The sequence below is a fragment of the Pongo pygmaeus genome, chromosome 11 (genome assembly GCF_028885625.2).
Source record: "Pongo pygmaeus isolate AG05252 chromosome 11, NHGRI_mPonPyg2-v2.0_pri, whole genome shotgun sequence".
NCBI lineage: Eukaryota > Metazoa > Chordata > Mammalia > Primates > Hominidae > Pongo > Pongo pygmaeus.
Window position 1 is genome coordinate 99,682,088 of NC_072384.2, and position 25,313 is coordinate 99,707,400.

Genomic DNA, 25,313 nt, shown 5'->3' on the forward strand with positions numbered 1-25,313 from the left:
AGCCAGATTTGTTTTTCAAATGTATAATTAATTCTAATTAATCTTGTGTTCTTGAAACACTAACTGCTGGAGAAGTTTGAGAAAATACACCAGTATACCTGTCTATACCATTCTGTAGATTAAAAGGGCTGTTTCAGAAGCGATATATCTGCCACAGGAATCTCACGTGAACAGACAGGAGAGTTGTCTGGAAGGATGAGGAATCTTCTCTGATGCATTGTGGATGGCCTGTGGACATAGGGCCTCTCCTTTTAGGTTTATGTTAGTTTCTAGCCTTGGTGCCTAAGACCTCAGAGAAAAAGGTATTCTTTTTTTTTTTTTCTTTCTTTCTTTTTTTTGAGACAGAATTTTGCTCTTGTTGCCCAGGCTGGAGTCCAATGGCACAACCTCAGCTCACTGTAACCTCTGCCTCCCAGGTTCAAGGGATTCTCCTGCCTCAGCCTCTGGAGTAGCTGGGATTACAGGTGCACACCACTATGCCTGGCTAATTTTTTGTATTTTTAGTAGAGACGGTGTTTCCCCATGTTGGCCAGGCTGGTCTTGAACTTCTGACCTCAGGTGATCCACCCACTTCAGCCTCCCAAAGTGCTGGGATTACAGGCATGAGCCACCGCACCCAGCCAGGAAAAGAATGTTCTAATGACAAGCCACAGATGCTCCTGGAGAATACCTATCTATTTCTAGCAAGAGGAATTTGGGGTCTCAGAGATCTTTGCATAAAGACTGCCACTGACTTCCCAATCATCTCACGTTCAGATGCCATAATTCTCATTTACAGCTAACTGCCCAGTGCTATACTCAGCATCCGCTTTCAAGTAGAGTGAAGAAGGACTTTGAGAGTTGTGAAGGAGTTGAGGTCATCTTTGGTGAGTTCTTCTTTTGGCATCTCCCAAAGGGACCACAACCCCATCTCACTCCACCAATCTCTGCCCCCACTTAGTACCACCTCATTCTCTTTGGAGAAAATTGTTAGTTGCTTACCACCAGGTATCTTCCCTCAACCACGAAAAACAGGTGACCTTGTTTCCCTTCTTCCATCTTCTTTTGAAAATCGCCAAAATGAACCCTATCCTTTAAAAAAAATGAGAGCTAGACTTTTTATCACTAACTGTTCTACTTTGCTTTCATCACCTCAACAACCACACTAAGTCACCTTTTGTTTAGCTCTCTCTAATATTTCTATTTCTTAGGATGATCCTATAAGTTGAGTTTTAGTACAACTTTCTGATGAAAATTGAAGCTCAGAAAGATTAAGTAACTTGCTTAATGTGTCAAAGCTAATAAATGACAACTCTCAGATTAGACGAGATTCTGTATGTCCTCCAGCACTGCCCTCTTCCCACTATAACACGTTGTCTCTTGAAATGAAAAGGGGATTCTTCTCCACTAAAGACATGGCTGTCATGAAAGTCTGTGACTAGGTGGCAAGTGTTGATTTCAGCCTCAGTCCCTCCAGAACCCTAATAGTGGCAGCATCAAGCTAGGTAGAAAGGGAGAAGACAGTGTTATAAACCAGTGAAGTCAGATATCTCTGAGTAGCTGTGCAGAGAGTAGAATTTCTCAAATAATATTGCTGCTGCCAGTGCCTCCAAAACCTAGGGCTGTGACTGACTTTTAACCCAATAAGTGGGTTTACTCAAGAACAGACTAGGATTCTCCTGGATGTCCAGGACATGCCTCTGAATGGTGGTCAGTCACTTCATCCTGAACAGTAGAATTAGATCCCAGAACCTGTGAATATTCTGGCTCCTGATCCTAATAACAATAGGACTGACAAAGGTAGTGAATAAATCCTAATGCCTCATCGCTAAGATCTCTAGATTTCCCACACAGACAACATTAGGTCAGAATAAACTATTAGAATCTCTTATCTTTTTCAAGCCTTTTGTTGCTGGGATCAGTGGTGCCTGAACATTGAGAGTTTCTGGAAACTCATTCCATTCAGCTTGCTAAGCAGCAGGTATCTGTTTTATATATGAGTATCTTACTGCCATTTTAGCCTTTATATTAAACCTATTTTGAAAGCATAGCCTGAAGCCATTCCTGCCATTGGCTTTCTTCTCTTTGCTCTTTCTTTGAGTTATGAACTGAGCACATCAATAGCACTCTGAAAGCTTTGATGCTTCTTTGGCAATGACTTCAGTCCTGTTGCATTTACCACAGAACCATAGTTACTGTCTTATGTGGAGAAGCATATTTGTGGTTGATAAAAAGCTAGTTCAATAGTGAGGGCAGGGAGTGAATTGATTATATTGAGCATTTTTATAACTCACTTTTCTAAAAGACAAAAGAGAGTAATTTTGGTTTCTTTCTCTATTCCACATATACACTGATTTTTAATTACAATCAAACATTATTAAAGGAAATCCAAGTGAAACCAGGGGGAAAATTATAACTATGGTTTAGTACATAGGATTTCATTTGATCCAGGGTGGAAGGAGGCTGGCAGGCACTTTCAAGCTTTTAGATTCGTGCAATATTTGATTATGTATACAATTACTCTAAAGGTATTTTACTCAGTATAATTACATGGAGAATAATACATGGTATGTAAGTTAGTGCAACCCTCTTCTGTAGTCTGATTTCTGAGAAATGAGAATCCTACTTTCCTCTGCCTATAAGCAGTGAGCTTAATTCTCCCATATCCTCCTTTTCTATCCCAAAGACATTTGAACAACTTTGCCCTTGTAACTCACCATCTTTATTTTTATTTTATTTTATTTTATTTTTTTGAGATGGGGTCTCACTCTGTCACCCAGGCTGGAGTGCAGTGGCACCATCTCGGCTCACTGCAACCTCCGTCTCCCGGGTTCAAGCGATTCTCCTGCCTCAGCCTCCTGAGTAGCTGGGACTACAGGCGAGCGCCACCACACCCAGCTAATTTTTTGTATTTTTAGTAGAGACGGGGTTTCACCATATTGGCCAGGCCGGTCTCGAACTCTTGACCTCGTGATCTGCCCACCCCAGCCTCCCAAAGTGCTAGGATTACAGGCATGAGCCACCGCGCCCAGCCAACTCACTGTCCTTCTACCAAGAGAGACAATGTGATGATAGCGTTTATGTGCAGGGACTCAATGATATATAAAATATGTTTCAAATCAAGGCTTACTCACTTCACACCCTTACTAGTCTCTGTGGCTCGGTATTTAATCTATCTCAGTTTCCTCATCCGTAAAATCATTATACGCATTATCTGCTTCATAAGATTGTCAGGAGGATCAAATGCAAAACTGAATACCAGTTGATTGGCATATAGTAAATAATAAATGTTAGTTGTCATTATTACCATGGTCATAAAAGTCTTTAGTGGAATCATGGTAACAGGCCAAATGTGTTTTAGGAGGCTCACTTGCCACAAGATAAGCCATTTGATGAATGTTAGAAAAATTCCTAGAGATGGGGGCTGCCCCTGGAAACAGCTTCTACTTCTTCTGAATAACCCATGTGGTTCTAGACTACAAGCCCTGGTGGGACAAATAGAGATCCTTAGCCATAGATGGCCATGTTCCCTTGATTAGCTACATAAATGAATCCAAAACTAGACTCAAGCTATAATTTTTACTTCATTACCTTTCTTTTGCAATTAGTTGTCCTTCTGAGGACTCCTCAACTATGGTGACAATGACAGCTGCTTTCAAGAAATATTTTTCAAAAACGGAATAATTTTGAGAGGCAGGGTGTGGTTGGAGAAGGAGAGGATTTGTAGTCTCTTGAGAGCTATGCTTTTGTTTCTCTATTTATGGTCTTAAAATTTGTTTCTCAATGTGTGGTTTTCTGAATCACTTAGAGAAAAAGTGTTTGTTACAAATGCAGATGCCAGAACCCCACCCCAGACTTCCAGGATCAGAATCTCTGGGGATGGCGATGGGCAGTCTCTGTCCTAACCAGATTTCTAGATGATCCTCATGCACATCCAACTGTGAGAACCTCTGACACAGAATACAGTTGAATATATCAACATCATCTCTGATGTTATTTCAATTTCAAGCACTTCTGACTTTGTTTTGAGAAGGAAACAGATTATTAATACTTATACTTCTGTATTCCTTCCTTAATGAGCTAAGGGCCTTTCATTATTATGCTTCTATAAAATGGGAGTTATGAAAGTTACCAAACTCTTTTTGATGGAAGAAAGAATAAATGTTTACTAAATGTTTGGGGCTCTCTGCTAAGAGGTAGCATGAATGTGCCAAGCACTATCATGGGAAAATATGTAGGTGGAGTTGACATAGGTATGCCACAAATCCCTATTTGCCATAATTTAAGAAAATAGGTACCAAAGTGGTGCCAGTGAATCTTATAGCTAAGCTACTGTTTTGGCTCTATAAAGGGAGGGCATGCTAAACCCACAGGGGGCTATAAAACATCAGCTGAACATTAATGGAGCTTGGAGTCAAATAGAAACCTGTTCTCCTGTGAAAACATGCACATCTGTGGAATTGCATTGCTATAATCAGGGCACAACCAAATTCACAGATGTGCCCAATTTTCTGTTTCCTCTATATTTTACCAGTTTCACGGCACAGCGACAAATGAGGAGAGTACTAAGCTGATTTTGCATAGCATCTCATGGAAGTTGGTCACAAATCTCACTGGTGGGAATGAACCTCACAAATGTTAATAGTTAAGTGCTACATCTGTCTAATCCATCTCTGGGATACACTAAGCTCTCTGTTACTTTGCATACAGCAAATTGAAGAAATCCCATTATTCTAAGTCAAGTTTCAAAAAAAATTTCCTTTAAAAAATCCTCCTCTCCCCAATGATTTTCTTTCCTCTATTTTCACATTTTCAAGTTCATGTGATTGATAATTATAAAATGGAACAAAAAAAATCTGACTGAGGAAATCCGAAATGGTGAAATAAACTCCTGAGTCTTGTCTCTCTGTGTTTCTTACCATTTCCTAGCTCCTAAAACCCAGGAGGCTCTTAAAACTCCTCTACCAACATCTCCCCTCCATGAAAAAAGGAAGGTAAGATTTTCATAGTTTGAAAAAGAGAAAAAATACTGTATAGTATACCATACTACACCCTAATGGACAATTGTGGGTTTGGGTTTTTGTTTTGTTTATTTTTTTGAGACAAGGTCTCACTCTGTCAACCAGACTAGAGTGCAATAGCCAGATTATAACTCATTGCAGCCTTGACCTCCGGGCTTAGGCAATCCTCCCACCTCAACCTCCTGAGTAGCTGGAACTACAGGTGTGTGCCACCACGCTTGACTAATATTTTAATTTTTGTAGAGACAGGTCTCTCAATGTTGCCCAAGCTGGCCTCAAACTCCTGGCCTCAAACAATCCTCCCACTTGGCCTCCCAAAATGCTGGGATTATAGGTGTGAGCCACTGTACCCAGCCAAATTGTGAGTTTTTTTTTTTACCATGAGCACACACACATACGTTTATATATTTACTTCTTTGGTAACAAGACTCCAGTTTCCTTTTTAGGAAATCACCTGACACCATAAAGAATAGTCTTGAGAGGTCTGCCAATTAAGATGTCCCTGTTCCCCCAGCCAGTGAATGAGTGCCTGAGCCAAGGTAGACCAGACAGACTGCATTCCTGAGACTGAGTCTTGAGCACAACATAGCAAGGACAGGTGGGTGCTTACTCTGTCTAGGGGCAGTGACTTGCCAATACTATTAGTTCCTACTACTCAGAATCTGACTGCCCTGAGTCCTGAACTTTTCCCAATATGATTATTTGGTCTTACTTTTGTTTATTTATCTCTTCCATGTCTTTCCCATTAATTTCTCTTTTCTTAACCTAGCCAAAGTTCTTCACTATTGTTTACAATCAGAGGTGTCAACCAAATCTTTACCAATTGGCTCACCTGTGGGAGAAGGCCTTCACCAGTTGGAACATGCCCCTCTCCCAGGAGAATGGATGCTGGCCAGGGTGCTTGCCAGTGGGCTATTTGCAAACAAAGAGCTTTCACTGAAGATATTAGATCCCACTGTTCTGCTCATTTTAAGAATAATGATATTTTCATCTACACTAAGCTGTATCTATAACCATATGCTACAAATAAAAAATGATGATGTTAATGAAAGACAGTGAAAGAGATTTCTATCCAACCAAGTTAGGGTAAAAGGACTAGTAAGATAAAGAAAATAATATTGAATAACATGAGTGAAAAAGCTGCATAATGAGGAGGTTTGCATTAAAAATAGTTCTCAGATCCATAAAATCCTACAGATTTTTTTGTAATGCCAAAAAACACAAGATCCATGACTTGAGAAAGATTGTCCTACGATGAAAAAAAGCACTAAGAATACAGGATTGGAGGAAGGTTTCCTCTATGGAGTTCAATAGTATTGATAAATCCCTCATTGACTTTTACACATGCCCCAAGAAATTAGAATGAAGTCACAGCATCCCCACTTAAGTAATGGGATCCTGTGAAGTATCAACATCTTGTTTACTATAGAAGAAGGGAAAACTATATCACATTAAGTTATGACGCTGAAAGCTAACAACAGGCCTGGGTAGAAGTGTAGATATTAAAAGAATGTGATCGAGGCCCAGTGTGGTGGCCTATGCCTGTAATCCCAGCATTTTGGGAGGCCGAGATGGTTGGATTGCTTGAGGCCAAGAGTTCAAGACCAGCCTGGCCAACATGGCGAAATCTCGTCTCTACTAAAAATACAAAAATTATCCAGGCATGGTGGCATGCGCCTATAGTCCCAGCTACTCAGGAGGCTGAGGCAAGGAGAATCGCTTGAACCCAGGAGGTGGCAGAGGTTGCAGTGAGCTGAGATCACACCACTGCACTCCAGCCTGGGCAATACAGCAAGACTCTGTGAAGAAGGAAGGAAGGAAGGAGAGAGAGAGAGAGAGAAATGAAAGAAAGAAAGAAAGAAAGAAAGAAAGAAAAGGAGAGGAGAGGAGAGAAGAGGGAGGGAAAGAGAGAGGGAGGAGGAAGGGAGGAAGGAAGGAAGGAAGGAAGGAAAAAAAATGTGATTGAGCCTGTGCTTACGTCTTCAGCCTCTCTCACTACACCTGAGCTTGGCACCCTATAATTCAATCATATAAAACTATATAATAGTTAAAATTCCTCCAATGCACCATGCTGATCTATGCTGTGCACATTTTCCATAACTGGAATGCCCTTCTGCCACAGCCTTCTAGTTTATGTGGCATCTCCGTACACACTAGAAAAACACACGCCTTACTCAAGACCCTTCATTTTCCTCTGTTGGAGAAATGTTGAACTATACTAATTTTGTTAACTTTAACTCTTGTTTAAAATATACTGATTAATGATGTCTACAATATAAACAATTCCCTTTAGGGATGCTGCACATGCATCCTTGTAGGGTCTGGATAACAAAATGGCTTACAAAGCTCATCTGAGAAGCCTTTCCTGGGTGTGTTCCCACTCTGTCTGGAATGCCGGTTCCATTGTAACACCTATTATATGGTTTGTATATGTTCATGTACATGTCTGCTGACCCCATAAGAAAGGGGAGACACTTTGAGAGGAGGGACTGCTTCTTGTTAACTTCTGTAGCTCCAGCGACTAGCAAAGTGTTGGCAAATTGTTGACATTCTGTGAATTATTGTTGAAGAAATGAATCAAGAAATGTTCATAAACAGCACCCAATGTAGGGCCTTGCACATAAATAGAATTTATTGAACTAAACTCCCAGAAACAAAAAATAGTGGTACTGGGACCACTATTTATTTACACCATCCCATTGGATATTGTTGGGGTGTGTGTGTGTGTGTGTGTGTGTGTGTGTGTGTTGAGATATTAGTGATAAAATACTAAATTCGAAGTGAAGACATTTCCAGTTTTTAATACTGTGTCTTGCTAGTACCTAACAGAGTAGATGTTCAATAAACATTTGCTAAATGAATAAATGTGTGTACAGAATGAGTCAACGAGTGAATCAGAGCAAGGAGAGTGTCATCATCATTCTTCTTTATAGACCAGAAATACTGAGACTTCTTTTTTTAATGTAGTGTGGAGCTTAGAGTAGTTGCTAAGTCTATCAGCATCATGATAAATGTTTGAGGAAACATCTTTTTCCCTAATATAAAAGAAAAATATCTCTCCTATTGAAGATGTTAGAAGTAGTGATATAGGGAAGGATAACGACCTATAATATTAGGTGCAGAATAAATTATTGCACATGAAGTTAAAGGATTTTTTTCTCAAATTTTTTGAGTAAGATAATGTTTCAGAGCAGACAGCTAATAATCTATTACATTGATTAAATGTTTCATTTGGCTTTTTGTGTTGTGACATCGCAAAAACACTGACTAGCAAAGGTAACTCAGAATTTTTGCTGCACTCCACTTTTGCCACAAAAAATTCAAGGCCATAGAAATAGTCTTAAGCAGAAATTTTGTTTTAAAGAAGATCAATGTCCAGAAACTATTTCTGGATCATTCCAAATGGATGCACCTTCAGAGCCCATTCGTGATAATCATCATCATGAAAGGTCTCATTTTGTTCCACATATGCTATTCACTAGGGCTAGAGAGTAAGCTAAAACAAGAAGGACTAAAGGAAACATGCTTTCTGGTTAACTATGAAATGCCCCAAATTCCTTTCTAGAAGACCCAAAAATTCCAATTTCTCAAGGTTTTGCTGGCTTACATTGGTGCAGGATCAGCAGACTCTCTAATAGTATATTTATTAGTAGTGTCAGGGAGGCTTCTTAGTGACAATAAATTTTCAAAGTATTTGCCTTAGGTCTGACGGGAATGACCATGTCTTCTTCCATATATAATGCACACAAAATGGGCAATGAATGAATGGCCATGCTCACTGGAGCCAGTGGACTTTGCCAAGCTGTTTTACACATTGGGCATAAAATGCTTAACATCTGGGGCCTATGAGATTTCTGAGGACCTAAAAAACAGTTTAAAAGCCGAAATTACAAAAAAAAAAAAAAAGAACATTTATTCTGAATGCAAAAAGGGCAAAACTAAAATTAATAAATGTTTAATTAAATATCTCCAAAATGTAATTCCATGCCAAATTCATTGAGTGTTAAATTTAGAATTCATGAAATTTTCATTATATTTGAAAGCAATTTGTAGGCTAGATTTCATCATTTTGTAAGTGATCAAGAAATCATAGTCAGTTATAAGTTATGTGTTATTCATAGCCAAATAGTTTCAAATACACAATTATAAGCATCAATTTTTAAAATTTATAAAAATTATACATAATACGAGATGTGGGTGCATTTTTATATATTTGATATCTTAAGCACTGGAGGAGAGATTGCCTGGAGAAGATTGCCTGGGACCTGCAAAGGTGGTTCAAATCCACAGTGAAGAACTCAGAACCTAGACACATCTTCCTTTCTTCTTGTTCTTCTCTTGCAGGGTCAGCCTAAGGAGCAGGAAGCAGCAGTGCAGGGAGTAAAGAGTACTGGATTTAGAGTCAGACACCCAGGTTCAAGTTCTAGGTCAGCCACTTCTTTTGTTATATGACCTCTGGGGCTGAGTCTCACCACAGTTAACAGGCTCTGTCTGCAAAAAGGGTATCAAGGTGATAAAATGAGGCGGTATATTAAATTGTACTAAATACCCATTTGTAGGGCAAAACAGGCTACTATCAGCAATTTCAGATGAAATTTCATTTTCATCATGATTTATGAATGCATTTTGCAAAGCATAAATAACTATAGGGATTAAGATTCAAAGGGAATTAGAAAGCAAAGAAAAGGGATGGAGAGAGGAGATTCTGGTAAGTGCCCAAGTTTGGTGTGAATAGCAGTGTGAGGGTTAAGGAGGCACAGCCCAGCAGCTTCTAAGTTTCTTATAGCCAGAGGCAACTCTTTGATCCCTGGTCTGGCATCCTCTGTGTCAACAATTATGTCCCCCTTCAACATTCCCGAAACTGTTGTTACTTAGAGGTCTGTGTAGAACCTTTATGTATTCCAAAAGCAGAAAAATATATTACTTAGAACTCTTGTTTCCCCCACTCCCATCCTCCTTCCTTCAAAGCAAATGGAGAAAATGGGGTTCGTTTGGTGGGAGTAGTAACGTGGTCTCCGGGGAATTTCCAGTTTTATAAGCTTGCGTTTACTTTGTGGACTAACAGATTCAGGATTTCCAATAGCCTATAAAATTATTTTCTCTTCCATCTTTGTTTAAAATGCCACAATTGGGCAGATGATGACTATATGTATTCTATATTTATTTTGCCTAGACATACTTTCTTTTTCTTCTTAAGTTTGCAGTTCATAGAAGCAGTCTTCCCAGCTTGATTTTATTCACAGAAGAAAAAGGCACCCCTGGGAAGTGCCTGACAAAACCTTGAAGAGAGAAGAAGCTCTGCTGTGGTTTGAATGCATCCCCCAAAGTTCATGTGTTGGAAACTTGATCCCCAATGCAGCAGTATTGGGAGGTGGGACCTTTGAGAGGTGTTTAAGTCATGAGGACCCTGTCCTCATGAATGGATTAATGCTATTATTGCAGGAGTGGGTTTGTTATCTCAGGAATGGATTTGTTATAAAAAGAAAAGTTCAGCCCCCTTTTATCTCTCACCCATAGGATGCCTTTTGCCATGTTATGATCCTGCAGGAAGACCCTCACCAGATATGGCCCCTTGATCTTGGACTTCCCAGCCTCCAGAATTGTGAGAAATAAATTTCTGTTTTTAATAAAGTTCCCAGTTTGTTGCATTCTGTTATAGCTGCACAAAGCAGACTGAGACAGGCTCCTTTACTCATGGTGAAGAAGGTAAGTCCCTTATGACTTTATCATATAAAAATAATGACTACAGGTAAAGGGCTAGAAATTTTTAGACAAAAGGCCAGTGGGTATCACAGGAAGCTTTCCAGTTGGCTGTTTTGCCAGAATGGCAAGACTTTCCTTCCTCATTCTCAAAGCTTTCTGACATTTACAGCTTTGGAAGGTGGTGGGCGAGAAAATTTTCCAAGGGACTCTAGACATTCTCAGAATCCCCTAGTTCCACACTTGCTAGGTTATGGAAGAGAGAAGAGACACCTAAAAGAAAAAAAAAAAAAAGAAAGGAGAAAGGGGAATCAGCTCTTTAGTCCCCTAAGACCTACTTGGTTGTGGCTCCTGGCTGCCAAGGGTTGCCTGTGAGTGGTTCTCCAGGCATGAACTGTGACCACCCTGCTATAGATTAATCCTTTCCTCCTACAAAGTTGGTCTTCAGTATACTTAATGAGGGAGAAATGGGATGTCTTTTTTTCCCTTCAGAATCACTCTAGTATGATCTGCAGAATGATTAGCGTGGCTCAGCCTCAGTTGGGTTATCATGGCTTAAATTATTCCTATTAGTTTCCAGCTGACCTTGGAACACAAGCATTACATCTGATTTCAATGAAACTTTAGACTTTGTTGTTCTCAGTTAACTAATGAAACAGTTGAAGCTTCCCATGACTTGTGGTAATTACAATAAAGGGTAAGTATTATCACAAATAATGCAAACCGATTTACAAGATGGCAAAGTGATGTTCTGGAAGTTGTGCGCAAAGACAAAATGTGAACTGAACACTTAGAAAAAATGTAGTGCCATTCAAAAGGTTGATGCATTACTGCCAAAATACAACCCCACCTGACAGTATTACTTTACAGTGAGTTTTGGCACAACTCACTGGTTACAAGAAACATTGTGTTAACAGGAAAAGCCACTTTAAAACTCTGTTTGATACTTAAAGCTCTCAAATACACTCTAAACGTTTAAACCAACACTCCAAACTGATTAAAGCATTTATGGAAAATAAAAGTGTTTTGCCAGTGGGGAAAGGATGAGGAATCTTGGTTGTTGTTGCTTGTTTGTTTTTATCGAGGTGTAAAACAAAACCCCCAAATTTAACAGATTTCCCAGTTCTAATTAAGTTTTATGAAGTTAAGAGTTTATGCTACCCTTCTCAAACAATTTATCCAAACTCAATGGGTTTTCAAATCACATATAATGACCCTTCTGGCCTAGGAGAGGGATGGTGTCCTCTTGATGGCCATATTCCTACTGTGGAATATAATTCCTGGCACATAACAGATGCTTAATAAATGTGTAATGAAGGTGGGAACTGTGCCTCATAATTCACTTTGAAGCACATCTAGCAACTCATCATATTTAAATAGTCATTTCAGAGATGTTTCATACACTCTGTTTTCTAGGACTGGAGTGTCATATCTCAGCTTCTCACCCCTTAATCTCCATATGCCTGGTAAGCTCTTCTTCATCTTCAGATCACTTTCTTTGAAGATTCCCCAACTTGTGATGCCTAAGGCCCTGGAACCAAACAGTCTCAATTTGATTTCTGGTTCTGCCACTTATAAACTTTGCCACCTTGATGAATGGCTTGATTGTTTTGTGTCTCAGTTTCTCCATATGTGAAGTGTATCTTTGTGAGGATTTGGTAGGTTAATGTGTATCATATGATGATCACTAAATAAATGTCAGTTCTTACTGCCTTGAGTACTTGCAATGTACTGCAATTTTTTGTTTGCTTGTTTTCCTTTCACTCAATTACAACTCATACAGAGTAGGACTTCTATCTTTTACCTTTGTGCTCCTGGGTTTACAAAATGCAGACTCTGAACTTGGTAAGAAAGCAATACATTTGCTGATTTAAATAGTCCAAAACCATGCCATTCCCTGAGAGGCCAGTGAGGCCAATCTTTTCCTCATTCTTTAGGGATGTCCTTCCAGTTGCAAAAGACCATTTAGGTTAGAAACCTGTAAATTCCACATCTTGTGATTCCCCTGAGTAGGAACAAATTAGAGAGATTTAATCCTCACTAAGAATTCTGAAATAGCTTAAGTTTCACTTTGGGCAAGCTTTCTGTAGTGAATACAAATTGCCTTGCAGTGTGATTTTGCCTTTAAGAAATATTTTCTTTTCCTTGTCATTATTTTGACCAAATTTACATCATTCTTATTATATTTCACTTTCTGAATGAAAGTCACCTCCTTCCCTACTTGCACAACAAGGACTGAGAGAGAGAAGTTTTCTGGGTACACCACTTTCTTCCAAAACTATCATTGATTGGAAGAATCTGTTTTTTCCCAACTTTTAACCACATTTTAAAAGCTTGTACAAAGTATTTCCCCAGTTTCTGTTTTAAGTGATGTCATTCCCCAAGAACCTAATATTCAAAGAAAAATCATAATAAAAAAATGTACTTTTAGGCCACAAAACACACAAAACACTGAAGCTATTTTGTTGTTTCTAGAAAAATAATTGCTTGTATACTGAACAAGCAATTGGTGTTAAGCTCTAGCATTAGGTTTAAAAATGTAGATGAATTTACAGGAAAATATCAAAGAAATACAAATACAGCTGGTACTTGGATAAGACAAAAATTGTGACCATTATAAAGAAATAACTTTGGTTTAGGAAACCCTGGGCTAGAGGATGTTGCTGGGGTTATTCAACTACACTATGAGAAATGGAGGAGGGTTAAATCCTGGAGGTAGGATTTCCCCACCAGACTCTCTTCTCTGTGCTTCTTTCAGGGTCTACCTAGGGAAGCACAGTGGTCATGCCACTGATTCATACGGGATGTCTTGAAAGTTAGCTGTCATCATGGCCTTCTTCATACAACAAGAAAGCATGAGATAGATCGTTAGCACAGCCTTGTCTCTCCCTCTTTGCTGCAGCAGGAGAACTTTAATGTTTTTATGACCTATATGCATTAGTCTCTTCTCTCAGCTGAGGGAATTCAAGGTCTTAGTTGATGGTTAGTTACTTTCATTTTTTTTTCCTGTTATGGAAGGGAACCACTGAATTACCAAACTGTGAAAAGCAGTTTGTTATTTAACCATAGGGGAATCACAAATAACAGAGGTCTCTTGGGTCACTGGGTTCACCACCTGCCAGTATGTGACCCTCCCACTCCCAAATAACCAAAAAATTATATTCAGTTCTTTGTCCACCCCAGTTTTCTGAGTTCCAATACTGCCTTCTAACCAATGGTATGCCAGTTGACAATGTGACTGGTAGAAAAGTCATTTTTGACAGTCTCAGAGTGTCTCATAGATAGTTACTCATCTTGATCCTCCATGGGCCGGTTTACCATTTGCATTTCCTCCACTTAGCACACACAGCTCCTGGGCACCTACTCTCTGCCAGCCCTGGGGCTGGGCTAGGACATACACAGCTAAGGTAGATCCAGTTCCTAAATGGCTAGGCCTCTACAAAACAAGTTATTTGTACTTTTTCTTCTCTCGCAAACCTCCTGCTGTTCTTTAATGTTCTTAGGGCCAGCTCTAGGCCATGTTGGGAAGTAGGGGCCCAACAGCTGTGTTGGGGAATCTGCTTAATCTCTATATTTTTTCTCGGGCATCCAGTGCCTCACACAGGCTCCCTATAGACCACCACACAGGATAGTCCCCATTGCCTCCAGCCCCTGTTCTCGAATAGCTATAGCAAGTATTCCTGGTGATAATAAATTTACTTTGCATTTTGAGCCTTCCCTCTGCTTGTGAATAGAAAGTCTTTGTGTGCTATTAGAGAAAGGAGGCTTTTTCAAGAGTCCAAAATCATATTCCACATTTTACTCACACAGAAGTTTAGCCTGGGCCAGGGGTTGGCGGGGGCGGGTAAAATGGAAAAATTGTTTGATTATGGTCAGAAAACCTAGTCTCAACCCTGTCACTAACTGGTTGGACGACCTCAACAATTCATTTAACCCTTCTGAAGCTTCACTGCTTTACTTCATAAAATGAGACTGCTGCTCCTGACCTCATGATTCCAGAGATATTCGTGAGTCCAATGAGACAGCGTTTATAAAAGTGCTCTGTGAATCGCTGCGTGCTATACAAAAGTCAAGAATTCATAGCACAGTGGCCACTGGATCAGAGGATACTTGTTTCTTGTGGAACCACACCCTACCACACACAACTATCAGGCTGCCTTTGGTTCTTTGCATTTCCTCACTCACATGAGGAGGTCCTAGAGAACCACTATAATGTTAGAGGCAGAATTAGAGACTACACTCATGCTCCCAAAAGCGAAAACACGGACTGTCTTGCCCCATCCATGTGCCCACTCCGGCTCTTAGGCTGCAGGTGTCAGCATCATGAGGTCCAAACAGATTCCAAGTAAGACCATTCTAAGGTTCCTAACCTGGGCTTGTGCTGCCAGAGCTCTGTGGATAAGTTTTAGAGGCAAATCTCTTGAAGTGGTTTGCAAAATTGCGTGTACATGTATGTTGCTTTTTTTCTGTTTTATTTTTTTAAGAAAGTATCCATAACTCAGATTTTTAAAATTATTTTTAATTGACACATAATAATTGTACCTTTATGAGATAGTGTGACATTTTGATATATACATACAATGTGTAATGCTGAAATCAGGTTAATCAGCATTTCCATCACCTCAGACATTTATCATGTCTTTGTGTTGGGAACATTCAAAATCCACTCCTCCAGCTATTTGAAAATATACACTAAATTGTTGATTATAGTTACTCTATAGTGCTATAGGACACTAGAACTTATTCTCCCATCTAGCTATACTTTTGTATCTGTTAACCAATCTCCGACTGTCTCCCCCCAAACCTTGTAGTCTCTAGTAGTAACTATTCTACTCTCTACTTCTATGAGATCAACTTTTTTTTTCTTTTTTTTTTTTTGAGGTCAACTTTTTTTTCTTTTTCCTTTTTTTTTTTTTTTTTGACACAGAGTTTTGCTCTTGTTGCCCAAGCTGGAGTGCAATGGCGCGATCTCGGCTCACGGCAACCTCCGCCTCCTGGGTTCAAGCGATTCTCCTGCCTCAGCCTCCCGAGTGGCTGGGATTACACGCATGGACCAAACACACCCGTCTAATTTTGTATTTTTAGTAGAGACAGAGTTTCTCCATGTTGGTCAGGCTGGTCTCAAACTCCCAACCTCAGGTGATCCGCCCACATCAGCCTCCCGAAGTGCTGGGATTACAGGCGTGAGCCACCGCGCCCGGCCTGAGATCAACTTTTTAAGTTTCCACATGTAAAATTTTTATTCCAAGGCCTCCAGAACTCTCCTTTTACATCTGCGACATCAAATGACAACGTTCCATGTGGTAGTTCCTCCATCAGCCAGAGTGGGGATGCTGATGACGTAGAAGCAGAGCCTCTCCATATCCGTTGTATATTCTGGAAATACTCAGCCTCGGTTCTGATTCCTTCTTAGCTCCCAAAACCCTACCTACAAAGCTTTGGGCAAAAATCACTCATTTCCTTTAAAGTGTAATTTTCGGGCTTTTGCCCAAGGACAAAAATTCCCACTGCTGGCCACTTATGGTGGGAGTGGGTAGGGATGCTCTTTTAAAGGAATAACCTGGAACTAGCCACCCTTACCCTTTGCCTTTAGTGATTTTGAACTTGGAGCTTTCCTGGGACTCCTGAGAACATCCCATATGTATTCTTGTTATCTTGGGCTATGGTTTCCTCTGCTCTGTCTCCGTCTATTGGGTCACATATGTTTTCAGTATTCTAGGAATTCTTTCACATTTTTGACAAACACATGTTTTTCAGCATTGTTCTGCTTTCATTAAAAGAAAATATTTGCTGTCATTTCAAAGGCATCTTTTAAGGAAAAGGAGGTAGATGTCTGTGCTCGGTCTGACATTTTTAACTGGAAGTTAATGCCCAATTTTAAACAAGGGTTATTTTAAGCAAGAGTTCCTAATGGGAAGACAAAAATCAGGTTGCTTCTGAGTTATCTAAGTAAAAGGGAAACATATAAGAATCTTAAGAATACAAACCATCTCCTTCTCCTGGGCATTGCATGAGCCCTTAATAAACAATTGTACTTAAGTTTTAGAAGCACAACTTAGAAGGACATGGAAATGTTAGAGAGGCCTAAAAGGATATAATAAAGATGATTTGAGGCTTAAGTAATAGGGTATTTGAGGAGAAGTAAACAGAATTAGGACTATTTATCTTAGCCAAATAAAATTTCAGATTGTCCTAATATAGTAAGGTTTCATATGCATAAAGTGCTCATGTGCAGATCAAATTTTCTGTATCTCTATTAAGGCCAAAATAAGTAGCAGCTGAACTTAACAGCAGAAAAAAGAGCTTCAGGTGAAAATTTTTTTAAAAAATTTCTGAATTTTAGGGTTTTTAACATTGGTAATGGAATACCCAAGGAAGGTACAGAAAATAGTCCTCCAATTTTTAGGGAAAAAAAATTGGGAAGGATGGTTTAGTTGTAGCTCTGTCTGAAGATAGGAGCCAACATTAGACTCTGTCCCTATGGCATTATGGTTCCCTGAGAGATTAAGTTGTGGTAAGTCTTTGGCACAATAGACACAAATCATGAGGTTGTTAATAAAGCTGTAAGTACGCATCTCTTCCATTATCTTTGTAGCAGGACATAACTCATAAGAAGTCTGAAATAGTAATGTATTGTGTTGGGGTACTCTGCCAACTATTAAAAAGATCAGATTTAACTTTTCCATTATGAACTTGAGCCTTATTTGGAAGTCATCTTCTTCCCATAAAGTCTTCCCAGATAATGTTTTCCCAGCAACACTTGATAGGACGGCCTAACACATACCCTGCTTAGTTATAAACCCCAGGCGGCTTATTGTTCCCTGTTCAATTATCTCTAGAGGTACAGATTTCCCCCTTATTCATTATCTTGATAGAATTGCCAACAAGGAAAAGGGAAGAAAAGAAAAACGGATTTTAGTAAGGATTATTTATTTTAGCCAAATAAAATTTCAGATTGTTCTAATACAGTAAGATTTCAAACACACAAAGTACTTATGTACAGGTCAAATTTTCCACGTGTCCAAAGGCCATAATAAGTAGAAATGGATTTTAACTGCAGAAAAAAAGTATTAGGTAAAAATACATAAAAATAACTTTCTGAATGTTAGGATTTTAAGTTTTGGCAAAGCGATACCAAAGAAAGAAACAGAAACTAGTACTCCAATTTTTTTAAGAAAATGGGAGGGATGATTTAGTCATAAAATCTGTCCGTATTTCAATGATAAAGATTTTTCAAATTTTTACAAGGCAGGGAATCCTAGTTCTGTCTTTGTACCTTGGAAATGTCATAAAGATGTTACAGATCAGAAGTAAGGTTGTGGCGTTAACTTGCTGGTGTTAATAGCCCAAAGTTTGCTTGGGGGTTTGCACATAGAGCCTCTTTGACTGGATTTGAGGGATAGAGGTGTAGTAAATGAAACGGTAGTTCAGTTTATAAAAGTGCCCACAATTTGGTTGGGGACCACATTTACTGGGTTTATCTGGAGGTATAAAATCCAAAAGGTCAATGAAGGCTTATTCATTTATTCACCTCACTTTTCTTTCTTTCTTTCTTTCTTTTTTTTTTTTTTTTTTTTTGAGACAGAATCTCGCTCTGTCACCCAGGCTGGAGTGCAATGGAGTGATCCCAGCTCATTGCAACCTCCGCCTCCCAGGTTCAAGTTATTCTCCTGCCTCAGCCTCCCAAGTAGCTGAGTTTATAGGCACCTCCCACCATGCCCAGATAATTTTTGTATTTTAGTAGAGACAGGATTTCCCATGTTGGCCAGGCTGGTTTTGAATTCCTGACTTCAAGTGATCTGCCCACCTCAGCTTCCCAAAGTGCTGGGATTACAAACGTGAGCCACTGTGCCCAGCCTTATTTTATTTTATTTTATTTTTTCATTTAATGTAGTTACTTTACTTTTTTGTTGTTAATTTTTAAAATTTTCCATAGGTTATTGGGGAACAGCTGGTGTTTGGTTACATTAATCAGTTCATTAGTGGTGATTTGTGAGATTTTAGTGCACCCATCACCCCAGCAGCATACACTGCACCCTATTTGTAGTCTTTTATCCTTCACTTCCTTCTCACCTTTTCTTTTGAGTCCCCAAAGCCCATTGTGTAAATCTTATGCCTTTGCATTCTCATAGCTTAGCTCCCACTGATGAGTGAGAACATATGATGTTTGGTTTTCCATTCCTAAGTTACTTCACTTAGAATAATAGTCTCCAATCTCATCCAGGTTGCTGCAAAGGCCATTAATTCATTCCTTTTCATGGCTGAGTAGTATTCCATCGTATGTATACACCACAGTTCCTTTATCCACTCATTGACTGATGAGCATTTGGGTTGGTTCCACGTTTTTGCAGTTGTGAGTTGTGCTGCTAAAAACATGCGTGTGCAAGTATGTTTTTTGTTTAATGACTTCTTTTCCTCTGGGTAGATAGCCAGTAGTGGGAGTGCTGGATCAAATGGTAGTTCCACTTTTAGTTCTTTAAAAAATCTCCACACTGTTTTCCATACTGGTTGTACTAGTTTACATTGCCACCAGCAGTGTAGAAGTGTTCCCTGTTCACCAAATCCCAGCCAACATCTACTATTTTTTGATTTTTTGATTATGGTCATTCTTGCAGGAGTAAGGTGGTATCGCATTGTGGTTTTGATTTGCATTTCCTTGATTGTTAGTGATGCTGAGCATTTTTTCATGTTTGTTGGCCATTCGTATATCTTCTTTCGGGAATTGTCTATTCACGTCCTTAGCCCACTTTTTGATGGGATTGTTGGTTTTTTTTTCTTGTTGATTTGCTTGAGCTCATTGTAGATTCTGGATATTAGTCCTTTGTCAGATATTTAGATTGTGAAGATTTTTTCCTGCTCTGTGGGTTGTCTGTTTACTCTGCTGACTGTTCCTATTGCCATGCAAAAGCTCTTCAGTTTAATTAACTCTTAGCAATTTATCTTTGTTTTTATTGCATTTGCTTTTGGGTTATTGGTCATGAAATCCTTGCCTAAGCCAATGTCTAGAAGGGTTTTTCCAATGTTATCTTCTAGAATTTTTATAGCTTCAGGTCTTAGATTTAAGTCCTTAATCAACCTTGAATTGATTTTGGTATAAGGTGAGAGATGAGGATCCAGTTTCATTCTCCTACATATGACTAGCCAATTATCCCAGCAACATTTGTTGAGAAGGGTGTCCTTTCCCCACTTTATGTTTTTGTTTGCTTTGAAGATCGGTTAGCTGTAAGTATTTGGGTTTATTTCTGGGTTCTCTATTCTGCTCCACTGATCTATGTGCCATTTGTTTGTTTGTTTGTTTGTTTGTTTGTTTTTGAGATGGAGTCTCACCCTGTCACCCAGGCTGGAGTGCAGTGGCACGATTTCTGCTCACTGCAACCTCTGCCTCCCGGGTTCAAGTGATTCTCCTGCCTCAGGCTCCCGAGTAACTGGGATTATAGGTGTGTGCCACCATGCCTGGCTAATTTTTGTATTTTTATTAGAGACAGGATTTCACCATGTTGGTCATGCTGGTCTTGAACTCCTGACCTAGTGATCTTCTGGCCTTGGCCTCCCAAAGTGCTGGGATTACAGGCATGAGCCACCCCGCCCGGCCTATATGCCTATTTTTATACCAATACCATTTTGGTGACTACGGCCTTACTTATATTTTGAAATCAGGTAATGTGATGCCTCCAGATTTGTTCTTTTTGTTGTCTTGCTTTGGCTATGTGGGCTCTTTTTTGGTTCCATATGAATTTTAGAATTGCTTTTTCTAATTTTGTGAAGAATGATGATGGTATTTTGATGGGAATTGTGTTGAATCTGCAGATTGCTTTGGGCAGTATGGTCATTTTCACAATATTGATTTTACTCATCCATGAGTATGGGATGTGTTTCCATTTGTTTGTGTCATCTATGATTTCTTTCAGCAGTGTTTTATAGTTTTCCTTGTAGAGGTCTTTCACCTCCTTCGTTAGGTATGTTCCTAAGAATTTTATTTTATTTATTTTTTGCAGCTATTGTAAAAGAGGTTGAGTTATTTATTTGATTCTCAGCTTGGTCACTGTTGGTGTATAGAAGAGCTACTGATTTGTGTACATTAATTTTGTATCTGGAAACTTTGCTGAATTCCTTTATCAGTTCTAACAGCTTTCTGTAGGAGTCTTCAGGGTTTTCTAGGTAAACAATCATATCATCAGCGAAGAGCAACAGTTTGACTTCCTCTTTACCAATTTGGATGCTCTTTATTTCTTTCTCTTGTCTGATTGCTCTGGCTAGGACTTCCAGTACTATGCTGAAGAGGAGTGGTGAGAGTGGGCATCCTCACCTTGTTCCAGTTCTCAGAGGGAATGCTTTCAAGTTTTCTCCATTCAGTATTATATTGGCTGTGGGTTTGTCATATATGGCTTTTATTACATTAAGATATGTCCCTTGTATGCCAATTTTGCTGAGAGTTTTAATCATAAAGGGATACTGGATGTTGTCGAATGCTTTATCTGCATCTATTGAGATGGTCATGTGATTTTTGTTTTTAACTCTGCTTATGTGGTGTATCACATTTATTGACTTGCATATGTTAAACCATCCCTGCATCCCTGGTATGAAACCCAATTGATCATGGTGGATTATCTTTTTGATATGTTGTTGGATTCAGTTAGCTAGTATGTGGTTAAGGATTTTAGCATCTATGTTCATCAGGGATATTGGCCTGTAGTTTTCTTTTTTGGTTATGTCCTTTCCTGATTTTGGTATTAGGGTGATACTGGCTTCACAGAATGATTTAGGGAGGGTTCCCTCTTTCTCTAGCTTGTGGAATACTGTCAATAGAATTGATACCAATTCTTCTTTGAATGTTTGGTAGAATGCTGCTGTGAATCCGTCTGGTCCTGGACTTTTTTTTTGTTGGCAATTTTTAAATTACCATTTCAATCTCATTGCTTGATATCAGTATGTTTAGGGTATCTAATTCATCCTCATTTAAGCTAGGAGGGTTGTATCTTTCCAGGAATTTATCCATCTCTTTTAGGTTCTCCAGCTTGTGCACATAAAGGTGTTCATAGTAGCCTTGAATAATCTTTTGTATTTCTGTGGTATCAGTTGTAGTATCTCTGTTTCATTTCTCATTGAGCTTATTTGGATTTTCACTCTTCTTTTCCTGGTTAATCTTGCTAATGGTCTATCAATTTTACTTATCTTTTCAAAGAATCAGCTTTTCATTTTATTTATTTTTTGTATTTTTGTTTGTTTGCTTGTTTGTTTGAATTTCATTTAGTTCTGCTCTGATCTTGGTTATTTCCTTTCTTCTGCTGGGTTTGGGTTTGGTTGTTCTTGTTTCTCTAGTTGCTTGAGGTGTGACCTTAGATTGTCTGTTTGTGCTCTTTCAGACTTTTTGATGTGGGCATTTAAGACTATGAACCTTCCTCTTAGCACTGCCTTTGCTGTGTCACAGAGATTTTGATAAGTTGTGTCACTATTGTGGTTCAGTTCAAAGAATTTTTAAATTTCCATCTTGATTTCATTTTTGACCCAATGATCATTCAGGAGCAAGTTATTTAATTTCCATGTATTTGCATGGTTTTAGAGGTTCTTTTTGGGGTTGATTTCCAGTTTTATTCTACTGTGGTCTGAGAGAGTGCTTGATATGATTTCAATTTTCTTAAATTTATTGAGGCTTGTTTTGTGGCCTATCATATGGTCTATCCTGGAGAAAGTTCCATGTGCTGTTGAATAGAATGTATACTCTGGGGTTGTTGGATGGAATGTTCTGTACACGTCTGTTAAGTGCATTTGTTCCAGGGTATAGTTTAAATGCATTGTTTCTTTTGTTGACTTTCTGTCTTGATGACCTGTCTAGTGCTGTCAGTGGAGTATTGAAGTCCCCTAACTATTATTGTGTTGCTGTCTGTCTCATTTCTTCAGTCTGTTAGTAATTGTTTTATAAATTTGGGAGCTCCAGTGTTAGGTGCACATGTGTTTAGGATTGTGATATTTTCCTTTTGGACAAGGCCTTTATCATTATACAACGTCCCTTTTTGTCTTTTTTAACTGCTGTTGCTTTAAAGTTTGTTTTGTCTGACATAAGAATAGCTACTCCTGCTCACTTTTGGTGTCCATTTGCATGAAATGTCTTTTTCCACCACTTTACCTTAAGTTTGTGCGAGTCCTTATATGTTAGGTAAGTCTCCTGAAGGCACCAGATGGTTGTTGAATTCCTATCCATTCTGCAATTCCATATCTTTTAAGTGGAGCAATTAGGCCATTTACATTCAATGTTAGTATTGAGATGTGAGGTACCATTTCATTCATCATGCTATTTGTTGCTTGTATATCTTGGTTTTTGGTTATTTGGGGTTTTTTTGTTTGTTCAAAGTTTTGTTTTTGTTTTTGTTTTTTTGAGATGGAGTCTTGCTCTGTCACCCAGGCTGGAGTGCAGTGGTGCCATCTCAGCTCACTGCAAGCTCCGCCTCCCGGCTTCATGCCGTTCTCCCGCCTCAGCCTCCCGAGTAGCTGGGACTACAGGCACCCACCACCAAGCCTGCCTAATGTTTTTTTTTTTTTTGTATTTTTAGTAGAGACAGGGTTTCACCATGTTAGCCAAGATGGTCTCCATCTCCTGACCTCATGATCCACCCGCCTCGGCCTCCCAAAGTGCTGGGATTACAAGTGTGAGCCACTGCGGCCGACCTGTTTTTGTTTTTTAAATTGTATTTTTGTTTTATAGGTCTTGTGAGATTTATGCTTTAAAGAGGTTCTGTTTTGATGTGTTTCCAGGATTTGTTTCATGGTTTAGAGCTCCTTTTAGCAGTTTTTGTAGTGGTGGCTTGTTAGTGGTGAACTCTCTAAGCATTTGTTTGTCTGAAAAAGACTGTGTCTTTCCTTCATATATGAAGCTTAGTTTCACTGGGTACAAAATTCTTGGCTGATAATTGTTTTGTTTGAGGAGGCCGAAGATAGGACCCCAATCCCTTCTAGCCTGTAGGATTTCTGCTGAGAAATCTGCTGCTAATCTTATAGGCTTTCCTTTATAGGTTACCTGGTGCTTTTGTCTCACAGTTCTTAGGATTCTTTCCTCTGTCTTAACTTTAGATAACCTGAGGAAAATGTGCCTAGGTGATGATCTTTTTGTGATGAATTTCCCAGGTATTTTTGTGCTTCTTGTATTTGGCTATCTAGGTCTCTAGCAAGGCTGGGGAAGTTTTCCTCAATTATTCCCCCAAATATGTTTTCCAAACTTTTAGATTTCTATTCTTCCTCAGGAACACCAATTATTCTTAGGTTTGGTTGTTTAACATAATCCCATAACTCTTGGAAGCTTTGTTCATATTTTCTTATTCTTTTCTCTTTGTCTTTGTTAGATTGGGTTAATTTGAAGACCTTGTCTTCAAGCTCTGAATTTCTTTATTCTACTTGTTCAATTCTATTGCTGAGACTTTCCAGAGTATTTTGCATTTTTATAAGTGTATCCATTATTTTCTGAAGCTTTGAATGTTTTTATTTATTCCATCTATTTCCTTGAATATTTCTTCCTTCACTTCTTGTATCATTTTTTGGATTTCCTTGCACTGGGCTTAGCCTTTCTCTGGTCCCTCCCTGATTAGCTTAATAACTAACCTCCTAAATTCTTTTTCAGGTAAATCAGGGATTTCTTCTTGGTTTGGGTCCATTGCTGGTGAGCTAGTGTGATTTTGGGGGAATGTTAAAGAACCTCATTTGTCATATTACCAGAGTCGGTTTTCTGGTTTCTTCCCATTTGGGTGGTTTCTGTCAGATGAAAGGTCTAAGGCTGAAGGCTGTTGTTCAGATTATTTTGTCCCACAGGGTGTTCCCTTGATGTAGCAGTCTCTCCCTTTTCCTATGGATGTGTCTTTCTGAGAGCCAAGCTGTAGTAACTGTTTTCTTGCTTTTGCATCTAGCCACCCAGCAAGTTTACCAGGCTCTAGGCTGGTACTGGGGGTTGTCTGCACAGAGTCCTGTGATGTGAACTGTCTGTGGGTCTCTCAGTCATGGATAACAGCACTTGTTCTGATGGAAGTGGCAGGGGGGTGAAATGGACTCTGTGAGGGTCCTTAGCTTTGGTTGTTTAATGCACTATTTTTGTGCTGGCTGGCCTTCTGCCAGGAGATGGCACTTTCCAGAGAGCATCAGCTGTGGTAGTAAGGGGAGGAACAGGTGGTGGGCAGGGCCTTAGAACTCCCAAGAGTATATGCCCTTTGTCTTTGGTGGGTAGGGAAGGACCACCGGGTAGGGGTAGGGTTAGGCATGTCTGAGCTCAGACTCTCCTTGGGTGGGTCTTGCTGCGGCTGCTGCTGGGGTTGGGGGTGAGGTTCCCAGGTCAATGCAGTTATGGCCCTAGGAGGATTACAACTGTCTTTACTGTGTCATGAAGGTTTTTAGGGAAGTGGGGGAAAGCCAGCAGTCACGGGCCTTACCCAGCTCCCACACAATCCAAAAGGCCAGTCTCACTCCCACCATGCTCCCCGCAACAACATCAAGTCTGTTTCCAGGCAGTGGGTGAGCAGGGCCACGTGCCCAGCTGCAGAAGCAAATATGGCTTTCCTTCTTCCTCTGCCTGTGGAGTCTGCACACTGGATTCACGCCCTCCCCAAGTTCTGGCCAGGAGGCTTCTCAATCAGT

At 39.5% G+C, this 25,313-nt stretch overlaps 1 long non-coding RNA gene across 1 annotated transcript in view; it reads left to right on the forward strand.

The window, feature by feature from the left end:
• The window catches only part of LOC129032174 (uncharacterized), a 52,433-nt gene that overhangs the window by 11,514 nt on the left and 15,606 nt on the right, over nucleotides 1-25,313 (forward strand). The window contains exons 2-5 of the long non-coding RNA XR_008501210.1: nucleotides 4,909-4,973; nucleotides 9,345-9,427; nucleotides 10,198-10,371; nucleotides 10,518-12,166. This is a non-coding gene — a long non-coding RNA (uncharacterized LOC129032174). The remainder of the gene's footprint in view (nucleotides 1-4,908; nucleotides 4,974-9,344; nucleotides 9,428-10,197; nucleotides 10,372-10,517; nucleotides 12,167-25,313) is intronic.